Below are 11,594 nucleotides of genomic sequence, written 5' to 3' on the forward strand. Positions count from 1 at the left end.
AGTTTACCATAACCTGACAGCTCTGAAGACAAATCAGCTGCCGGAATTGAGCTCTGGGGAAGTGGCAGCTGTTCAGCAAGCTGACCCGGGCATCAGTACCATTTGGTCAGCGGTCAAAAAGGGAGACGTGGCTCAGGCCGAGAAGATAAAACAAGCAACGGTGCCTCCATTACTGAAAGAATGCCCTCAGTTGGAGTTGCCGAGCCAGATCCTATACCGGGTCATGTCACCTCTAGATCAACCTCGACGTTGCCAGTTGATTCTGCCAGAGGAATGTGTTGAAGTCACTTCCTGATGATTCTGGACGTTTGGGGGTTGAAAAAACCTATGGTTTGCTCAGAGACCGGTTTTACTGGCCCCGAATAAGCCGGAGATCGAAGAATGCCGCAAGTCGTGCATTCGAAGCATACGGCGGAGGACAGCTTACACAGGCAGCTCCTTTGTCCCACCTTCACAGTGCGGGGCCTCTGGACCCGATATGTATGGATTTTCCGTCAATAGAACCTGATGCCAGCAACATGGCGAATGTCTTAGTCATCAAGAACCAGTACACCAGATATGCTCAGGCTTTTCCTACCAAGGACCAGAGGTCATCCACTGTGGCCAAAGTGTTATGGGAGTAGTATTTCATCTATTATGGCCTCCCCAGGCGGATACATAGTGATCAGGGATGGGATTTCAAGAGCAGACTCATCCATGAGTTACTGGGCATGCTTGGAGTTGAGAAGTCAAGGACCACGCACTATCACCCGCAGGGTGATCCCCAGCCTGAGCGGTTTAATCAGACCTTGCTAGACATGCTCAGAATCTTGGAGATCAGCAAGAAGAGCAGGTGAAGTCAACATATTGGACACCTGGTTTACAGTTACAACTGTACCTGAAATGAAGCTACTGGGTACTCGCCATACTACCTGATGTTTGGGCGCGAGGTGAGGGTGCCCATCAACCTTTGTTTTGGGACTGACAAGGGCGATGTGCCACTGAAGACTTTTCTGAAGTATGTGTCTGATATGAGAAGGGAGCTGAAAAGGGCCTATGAATTAGCTGGGGTCGCGGCTGCCAAGCAGAATAAGGAAATAAGAGGAGGTATGATCAGAAGGTAAGGTTCTTCCAACTCCTGCCGGGAGACCGAGTCCTCATAAGGAATTTGGGGCTGACTGCTGGGCAGCTATGTCTTATGTGGTGGAGAGCGAGATGCCATACCTACCAGTTTTCTGGGTGAAACCAGAGGATGGGAAAGGGCCCGTCAAGATTCTCCTTCTGCCTCCGGGACAAGAGGTGCAGGTTGACCCAGAGCCTGACTTGGAGCCTACACCTAGTAAGAGGACTCTGCGGCGAGGCAGGGCGACTGAAGGACCAACAGCAGGAGAGGGTAGGCCGGCCTCTGCCCCTGAGAGGGATACTGATTTGGAGGATGAGGACCTGGATGTGTGGTATATGCTGCCTTTTGCTAACTCCCCATTGATGAGAAACAGGCAAGGTACTCCCAGACCTTCTCCCGCTGAGTCAGGTGAAATTGTCTTCCCCCAGACAAACGCATGCTGGCCAAACCTGAGAGTTACATGTACATTTCAGCCTAGTCATTTTGTATATTAACACCAGCAGAGAGCCACCGTTACCTCTGTGCGGGAAAGATTCTGGAACAAACTCATCACTAATGAGGATTTTTCTTTTGCTCGTTATGTAGCAACGAAAGACATTCTTGCAATTTTACTCAGGTTTGACAATACATGCTCACTGTGACAACACCACGAGCAACAGATACAGTAGTTGTCCGAAGAAACTACCAGGGATTAAAAATAGGAGATATTTGTGGACCTGAGGAGTTTGTAGGATGCAAGCAGATCACATTGCAGGACTTGCACCCCAAGGTCACTCTGTATATCAATGCTCCAAAAATCCATATCATTTGCAGTACCTAATGTGTCTTCAAGAGTTTGACTTTCTTGAGTGCATTACCTCACACTCGTTTGGAATAAATTCCATCTGCCACTGCTCTGCCCAACTGTCCAGCTGGATATGAATGTATATTTGAACAACCTTCTTCACATACATTTTTCATACAATAGTAAGACAGGAGCCTGCGGCCATACATTGATTACAGAGGGCTGAATCGCATAATAACCAAAAATCATTATCCCCCCTTTCACGAACACTGCCTTCAAGATTCTCCAAGAAGCACGACTATTCTTAAAGTTAGACTTATGAAGTGTGTACAACCTTATCTGCATAAAGCAGAGTGATGAGTGGAAGACTGCATTCAATACACCCACAGGGCACTGTGAGTACCTGCTCGTGTACTTCAGCCTCGTGAATGCTCCAGCAGTTTTCCAGGCCTTTATAAACGACATGCTCTGGGATGTTCTCTATAAGCATGCCTTCGCCTACTTGGATGATATCCTAATCTTCTCAAAGTCTATAGAAGAGCATATTGCTTATGTCAGGGATATCTGAAAGAAGCTTCTAGATCAGGGACTCTGTCAAGCTAGAGAAGTCCGAATTTCACATAACCACCACTTCATTTTTGGGTTTTATCATCTCTTGTGCCAATCTCAAGATGGACCCTACTAAAATACATGCAGTCAGAGATTGGCACAACCATCCAATGTGAAACAAGTTCAATGATTTCTGGAATTTACCAATTTTTACATAAAGTTCATCAGTGGCAGCCCTGCTGACAACACTAACCAAGAGATCCACAGGTCCTTTTGTTTGGGCTACTGAAGTGGAGGCTGTCTGTGAAGAGCTCACACAGCGGTTCACAACAGCTCCCATTTAGGTTTCACTTAACCCAGACCTTCATTTCATCGTGGAGGTGGATATGTCAGACGTCGGAGTGGGTGTAGTGTTGTCTCAATGGACACCTTCAGACAAACTGCACCCATTTGTGTTCTCCAGGTGGAAAAAGTGAAATATGACGTCGGGAATACTCGCGGTCAAGTTGGCTCTGGAGGAATACCATCACTGGATTGAGGGGGTCTGGAACCTTATTATTCAGGCCACAAGTACCTGGCTTATATTGAGGTGACTGAATTCCAGGCAGGCCAGGTGGTCTCTTTTCTTTAACCACTTTAATTTCATCCTGACATATCGACCGGGGTCAAAAAAAAAACAGAAAGCAGATACCTTGTCTCATCAGTTCGATGAACATGTAAGAGAGGAGCTGTCTACCACCATTTTGCCCCATGCCAGGGTGATCGTGCCCATTCGTTAGGGAGTCAGCGCACTGGTTTGCAAGGCCCAGACACAAGGGAAGATTCCTAAGAACAGTCCTCAGCTCATCTATTCGTCCCAAGTTCCCTCAGGTCTCAACTGGGACACAAATTGAGAAAGACCACTCACCCGGGGATTTCCAGGACCCGCAAGTTCATCAAGAAGATACTGGTGGCCCGGAATGGTGAGAGAGGTCCAACAATATGTGTAGGCATGCAAGATGTTTGCCTGGAACAAGGTGCCCTGCACCCAACCTCAAGAGCACTTCACCCTGTGCCTGTTCCGACGGACCATGAATGCGTATCTCCATGGACTTTCTCAAGGGTCTTCTGCCTTCCAAGAGGAAGACCATCATCAATGTAATTGTGATCATTTTTCAAAGGCCTGCAAATTTATTGCCCTGACAAACTATCACTTGCAGCAGGAATGGCCAAAGTTGTCCTGCACCAGGTCTTTACGATTGTGACGAAAGTACACATAGACTAAGATGTTGACTGTCCTGTGCTATCACCAGTGGCATCAACAGTTGATCTGCCAGCTGTCTTCAGGAGAGAGATAAGTAAGACAATGGAGCAGCATTTGGAAATGTTAATGAAGAGACGAGAGAGATTAACGGAAGGAGACTGGGTATTGTCAAGACTGGTTTGCTTTGAACCTGAACTATTTGAAGTGATGGACAGGCGATACCCCAACAGGGGGATAAAAAGGGACAGGTTCGCTAAGGCAACAGACACCACTCACGACACCACGAGGTATCGAGACCCTGGAAGCGGTGCGCCCCCACAAGTTGGTGGGAGTTTTGGACCAGCCATAGATGCACAGGGTGGAAAGATTCAGTCGGCGGGAACCTGGTGTGTGTGTCCACCCTTGCCTGGGTGCCGGGTTCACCGCAGAGGAACAATCGTATCTGAAAACGGAGGGGTCACAGTCGGTGACCTCAGAAGACATTACAAAGGGCTTGCCCGAAAGCTAACTGCGAGAAATATCAAAGGTCTGTTGAATCCGATTTTGAATATCAGCATTTGCTCTCTCTCTCTCTCTCTCTCTCTCTCTCTCTTCAACGGCACAACAACGATTGCTGCGAACTGAACTAAATTGAACTCTGTCACTTGTGATTGAACATTTTACCCCTAGACTGCGATAGAGCTTGATTGATCCTATTATCCTAGTTCTGTGTACATGTGTGTTTATTCAGTGCTAACCTGTTGCATTTATATCCTTACGATTAGAGTACTGTGTTGCTTATTTCTCTAATAAAACTTTCTTAGTTCCAGTAATCCAGACTCCAACTGAGTGATCCATTTCTGCTGGTTTGGCAACCCAGTTACGGGGTACATAACACGATGTATGGCATCCCGGTGGACATTCTGTCAGATCACGGTCCTCAATTTGTATCATGTTTTTGGAGGAATTCTATACACCAACTGGGGCAACAGCAAGTCTTCCCTCTGGGTCCAACTTCCAGACAGAGCGGGTGTACCAGGAAATGGAATAAACCCTAAGGTGCCCGGCATCAGAAAAAACAGACAAGTGTGACCATTTCGGGTGGGCAGACATTGCTCACCACACTTAGCAGCGTTCGGCGCATGGGGTGTGCCCATTCGAATACCAATTTGGCTATTTTCCACCACTTTTCCCTGAGCAGCAGGCTGAGGATGTTGGCCAATGCTGCAAGGAGAAATGGACAAGAGAGATTTTGTTGGCCTCTATCCAAAAGGCTGAAATCAAGGCTAACTGCAGGAGAAGAAAGGGACTAGCTTTGCAGCCTGGGCAACAGGTCTGGCTGTCTACTTAGGATTTGCCTCTCCAGGTGGAGTCTAGGAAGTTGGCACCCAAGCTCATTGGCCCCTTCAAGGTTCTCAAGGATGTAAACCTGGTGGATTACACCTTGCAGCTCCCCAAGACCCCAAGATCAATCCCACTTCCCACAGATCCTGTAAACCCCAATTCCCGTCACCACCCAGGTTTGTCATTGGGAAACAGGTCTTCACTGTAAAAAGAATTCTGGGTTCACAAACTATTTGAGGTACTCAGCAGTTCCTTGTGGACTGAGAAGCATTTGGGCCTGAGGAATGGTGCTGGGTTCCTGAAAGGGACATCTTGGTTCCAGTTGTCATCAATGACTTCCATCATCATCTCTCCAAGCAGTCAGGAGTTGGCCATAGGGAAGGGGGCCCTGTTATGACATGCAGTAGACTGTGCCAGCCTCTGGTGTATAGACACTCTAACTCTCCAGAATATGAAGAGTTGGCATGGCCCCTTTAAAGATTCAGACCCACCCCACTAATTAGTGGCCATGTTTGGCACCAGAGTTTCAATATTTAAGGAGCACCTGAAGTGAGGTTTGATGCTCTATTGTCAGCTCTACTTTGGATTCACATCTGACATCTAGTTTAGAACCCTGAACTTGTTTCATTCTCGATTTGTCTCAATTCTAGTCTCGGAAACTCCAGCTCTTGAGTCCTAACTATCCTCGCATAGGACTCTCATCATACTTACTAATTGCCTGCTGTATATATTAAACACAAAGAGCTCAGCACAAGTCCCTGTAGTACATGACTTATCATAGGTCCTTTTCCAACTCAGCATGAAATTTGTCCAGTTTACTCTGTGATGCAGGAGAGATTTCATGTGCCTGAGCTAAGTAAATGTTGATATCTTCCATCAGGATGGAGTCAGCTTCCATCATCTCACTTCTGCATGACATCCTCACAGAGTGTCTAGTGTTGTGAAAGAATTGCCAGGGACATGATCAATATCATAACAGTATAGCACAAATCTCATTCTGAATCTTTGCAGACGTGGAGGTAAGTCATCGAAGTGTCATGAGCTGAGTAGGAATTTACTGCCTATCAAGTAACAGCTGACGCGCTCACAAGCCCACACGAGAGCCAGCATCTCCTTTTCAATTTGGGTGTAATGCTGTTCAGTAGGAGTCAGTGCTCTTGATGCATTAGCCAACGGTTTCCATACACCACTACGGTATTGCATGACTACTGCTACTAGGCCAAAGGAAGAGGTGTCCGCTAGGGCATTGACTGCTTTGTTTAAGTCAAAGAGCAACAATGTTGACCGAGAGATGAGCTCTGCTTTAACTGATGAGTTCTCCTTTAGTGTGTCCCAGGTCCAAACATTTCTCCAAGAAAGGAGGTCATGTAGTGGCTTTGTTTTCTCTGCCAAATCTGAAATGAACTTTCCCAGCTTGTTTACCATGCCATGGAAACTGTGGATCTGTGATACATTTGTAGGTCGTTCCATATTCCGAACTCCTGCCATTTTATCTGAAGCTCATTGCACACCCTCTGAGGACAGTTGGTGGCCTACAAACTTTACCTCCCTCTTCACAATTTCACATTTCTTTTTGATTCCAGCTTGTTTCAGCTTCCTCAAGGCAGCTTTCACTCTTTTGTTATGTTCCTACCTTGAGCTTCCAAAGATGAGTATATTGTCCATGTGGCAGACTTCCAGTCCCTCCAAAATTTGTTTCACCCGCATCTAAGAGAATTCAGGAGCTGATGAGATGCCAAAAAGGAGTCTCTTAAAGGCATAGCATCCATATGGTGTGATAATGGTTGTGAGCTTCTGTGACTCAGGAGCTAAACGGATCTGCCAGAACTCTGAGTTTGCATCTAGTTTGGTGAAGAACTTTGCTCCACCCAGCATACCTAATGTGTGCTCAATAGAGGGTGGAATAAACTTTTCCCGCCTCACTGCATAATTCTATTTTGTTAGATTAACACAGATCCTCACTGTTCCATTTGGCTTGGGAACAAGCACAATGCTCGCACACTAGTCAGTAGGTCTATTCTCTCTAGTTATGATGTCAAGTACGTGCATTCTGTCTTTGACTCTGTTCATGAATGGGACTGGTATATACCTCACTGTGGTCAGAGAGTGGGGTGTCACTGCAGGCCATAGCTGGGTAAGGTACTCTTCTTTTAATACCTGCCACTGAATATTGTTTAGCAAATCCAACTTTGCAATGAGATTCAGCTTCTCGATGGCATGTTGTCCCAGTAGTGGTGAGAAGAGATTCAGAACAATATAGACATCCTCTTTTAAATGTTTCCCAATTTTACAGATGAAAGTAGTAAACATTTCTTTCACACTGAGCTTATGTTTCCCTGACCCCATGACCACTTTCTTTGTTGGGTCTTACGTAATGCCTGTTTTCTCACCAGGGTTGTGAACAGACATTCGGGGATGGCTGTGACATCTGCCCCAGTGTCCATTTTGAACATCACTGCTTCATTTGCAACTGAACCGTAGTACACTAGCCTGCCTATTTGAATCTAGAGCCCCAAGGAAAGCTCTCTCTTTGTCGGAATCATGGTTGTCTTTGATCTCCTGAAGAACTACTTTTGAGTGACACTGGCTTTTATAATGGCCAATTCTATTGCATTGGTCCCATTTCACTTTGTTTGTTGGACAGAGCTCTTTGACATGGAATGGAGACATGCTGCATTTCCCACAGCTGGGCTGTTTACCTGCTCCTGTTTCGCTTGTCGGTTTTGTTTGAGCAGAGCTCTACTGTCAACTCTTTCTGTAGTCTTTCTGACTGCACCTTATTTGTATCCTTTCTTTTTGTACACCTTCTAGCTTTACCTCAGCATCGTTTTCGTGCCTGAGTTCTGCCTGTTGCTGCTGAACATTCTCAATCTGCCTGACCATAGTAATAGCTTTCTCTAGTGTGAGATTTGCCTACAACTGCAGTCTCTCCGACAATTTGGTGTCTATAAGCCCAACAGTAATCCTGTCTCTAATTAGCTCATCTCTTAGATTTCCAAATGCACAGTTTTCTGACAGAGCATACAGTTTCATCTGGCTTCTGTTTTCTGGAGTGAAATTTGCCCTGTCATATATCACATCTTGCTTTCCTGAGAAATATTCTTTGAATTTGTCCTGCACTGTTTTGTGCTCCTTTTCCTGAGCATCTAATCCACCCATGACATCATCTGCTTTGTCACCCATGCAGTACATCAGTGTGCTTATTTGATGCTGTCCTGAAGCTTCAGTGAGATTGCTTGAAACTCTAAATCTCTCAAAGCATCTGAGCCATCTCTCAAAGTCCCCTGCTTTACAGAAATCAAATGTCTCAGGGGGCTGTATTAGGTAAGTAGATGTAGGTGCTGAAGGTGTTTGCTCCATTTCCTGTTTGTTTATGTCAATACCTCCAGTTGAACGCTGTCTTTTTGTGTGTTTCCCCCTAGCTGTTAGTCTGTGGTTTTGTATTGCCATGTGCTCTACTCCAGCCCCTGTAGTACTGAGTACTCTGTCTCTCTTCTGTTTCTCATTATTACCTGTATTGCTGCCACCTGTGTCTCATTGTGCTCCACCTATCATCTGCCTCTCTGTTTATTTTTCAGTGTATTTCAGTCCTGTGTTTTCAGCTGTTTGTTGCCAGATTGTGCCAGTGAGTTTTCCTGAGCCTTTCCTGCATTTGTATCTGTACTCTGTCTGTCTGAATATCATAGAAACATAGAAACATAGAAAATAGGTGCAGGAGTAGGCCATTCGGCCCTTCGAGCCTGCACCGCCATTTATTATGATCATGGCTGATCATCCAACTCAGAACCCCGCCCCAGCCTTCCCTCCATACCCCCTGACCCCTGTAGCCACAAGGGCCATATCTAACTCCCTCTTAAACATAGCCAATGAACTGGCCTCAACAGTTTCCTGTGGCAGAGAATTCCACAGATTCACCACTCTCTGTGTGAAGAAGTTTTTCCTAATCTCAGTCCTAAAAGGCTTCCCCTCTATCCTCAAACTGTGACCCCTCGTTCTGGACTTCCCCAACATCGGGAACAATCTTCCTGCATCTAGCCTGTCCAATCCCTTTAGGATCTTATACGTTTCAATCAGATCCCCCCTCAATCTTCTAAATTCCAACGAGTACAAGCCCAGTTCATCCAGTCTTTCTTCATATGAAAGTCCTGCCATCCCAGGAATCAATCTGGTGAACCTTCTTTGCACTCCCTCTATGGCAAAGATGTCTTTCCTCAGATTAGGGGACCAAAACTGCACACAATACTCCAGGTGTGGTCTCACCAAGGCCTTGTACAACTGCAGTAGTACCTCCCTGCTCCTGTACTCGAATCCTCTCGCTATAAATGCCAGCATACCATTCGCCTTTTTCACCGCCTGCTGTACCTGCATGCCCACTTTCAATGACTGGTGTATAATGACACCCAGGTCTCGTTGCACCTCCCCTTTTCCTAATCGGCCACCATTCAGATAATAATCTGTTTTCCTATTTTTGCCACCAAAGTGGATAACTTCACATTTATCCACATTAAATTGCATCTGCCATGAGTTTGCCCACTCACCCAACCTATCCAAGTCACCCTGCATCCTCTTAGCATCCTCCTCACTGCTAACACTGCCACCCAGCTTCGTGTCATCCGCAAATTTGGAGATGCTGCATTTAATTCCCTCATCCAAGTCATTAATATATATTGTAAACAACTGGGGTCCCAGCATTGAGCCTTGCGGTACCCCACTAGTCACCACCTGCCATTCTGAAAAGGTCCCGTTTATTCCCACTCTTTGCTTCCTGTCTGCTAACCAATTCTCCACCCACACCAATACCTTACCCCCAATACTGTGTGCTTTAAGTTTGCACACTAATCTCCTGTGTGGGACCTTGTCAAAAGCCTTTTGAAAATCCAAATATACCACATCCACTGGTTCTCCCCTATCCACTCTACTAGTTACATCCTCAAAAAATTCTATGAGATTCGTCAGACATGATTTTCCTTTCACAAATCCATGCTGACTTTGTCCGATCATTTCACCGCTTTCCAAATGTGCTGTTATCACATCCTTGATAACTGACTCCAGCAGTTTCCCCACCACCGACGTTAGGCTAACCAGTCTATAATTCCCCGGTTTCTCTCTCCCTCCTTTTTTAAAAAGTGGTGTTACATTAGCCACCCTCCAATCCTCAGGAACTAGTCCAGAATCTAACGAGTTTTGAAAAATTATCACTAATGCATCCACTATTTCTTGGGCTACTTCCTTAAGCACTCTGGGATGCAGACCATCTGGCCCTGGGGATTTATCTGCCTTCAATCCCTTCAATTTACCTAACACCACTTCCCTACTAACATGTATTTCACTCAGTTCCTCCATCTCACTGGACCCTCTGTCCCTTACTATTTCTGGAAGATTATTTATGTCCTCCTTAGTGAAGACAGAACCAAAGTAATTATTCAATTGGTCTGCCATGTCCTTGCTCCCCATAATCAATTTGCCTTTGCCTGTTTCCCGATATCGACTTTGCCTGTTTCCCGATTCTGGTTTTTGGATTTCCCTGGATGTTTTGATCTCTGCCTGAACTTTGATGCCGACTTTGTTTGCACCTCTGGATTTATTACGCATTTAATATCACTGTGTGCACTGTACTGGGTCTGCGATTGGATCCCTGCTCCAGTGTCCTGACAGTTTATTATGATTTTGTTTACTTGGACTGCAAAAGTCTTCTTTTCTCTCCCTGAGAGTTTGACTGACTTCTCTGCTGTGTCTGTGTCTCTGTGCACTTCCCCAGGCTAGTGGCCCACAGATTATTACAATGTAATCACTTTTGGGTGTAGCTTGAAGGCATGCCGAGCAACCCTGGCCAGTTTTCAGCCCATACAGTGCATACAATTAGCAAACTAGCATAGGTTGTTTAGGTTGATTAGTCACTGGATAGTTTTCACATATAAATGCAAACAAGAACAGTCTTATTGTAAATTCTTTCTTGTTAGGGATCTCACATGGTTTGTAGCACCAATTCATCAATGATCAAACACTTCTGACACTATGTTGTGTTCGTTACTGAGGGAAAGTGCAGAGCACACCAGGATGCCAGCATGCAGGATATTCAACTGAACTTCATTGATAACCATGCTTGTGCAGGATGTGAACTCCTCCCACTCCCATGTGGGAGTGGCTAACTGAGTGGCGTAGGAATAACATTATTAACTACCACACAAAGATGGAGATCAGGGAGCCTGTGGCAGTTGGGATGGAGGCCAGAATTCCCAGGAGTGACCAAGAAGGAGGTCAGAGATCCTGAGTATGGTCAAAGCCAGAGTGCCAGGAGTGACTGGGGTGGAGAGTGAATGAGACAGAAACTTGAGAATTTGAGAATGGATGAAATCGGTGACCCTGGCAGTGAGGGCATTTAGGATTTTCCAGCCCATCGTATTAGAAACCTGATATTGCAGAATCAGTAATATCTTCAGTCTTACATCTTAGAATGTCTTGAAATATATATTTGCAAGTTCACTTCTTCTCATTAGAGCTTTGTGAATTGTCCTTGCAGAGTAAGAAACAATGTGTGCGGCTGGCTGTTGCTCTTCCATCTCTTAATAGTTTCTTTAATCCATTTGGGAATT

Source organism: Mobula hypostoma, chromosome 1, assembly GCF_963921235.1.
Source record: "Mobula hypostoma chromosome 1, sMobHyp1.1, whole genome shotgun sequence".
Classification (NCBI taxonomy): Eukaryota; Metazoa; Chordata; class Chondrichthyes; order Myliobatiformes; family Myliobatidae; genus Mobula; species Mobula hypostoma.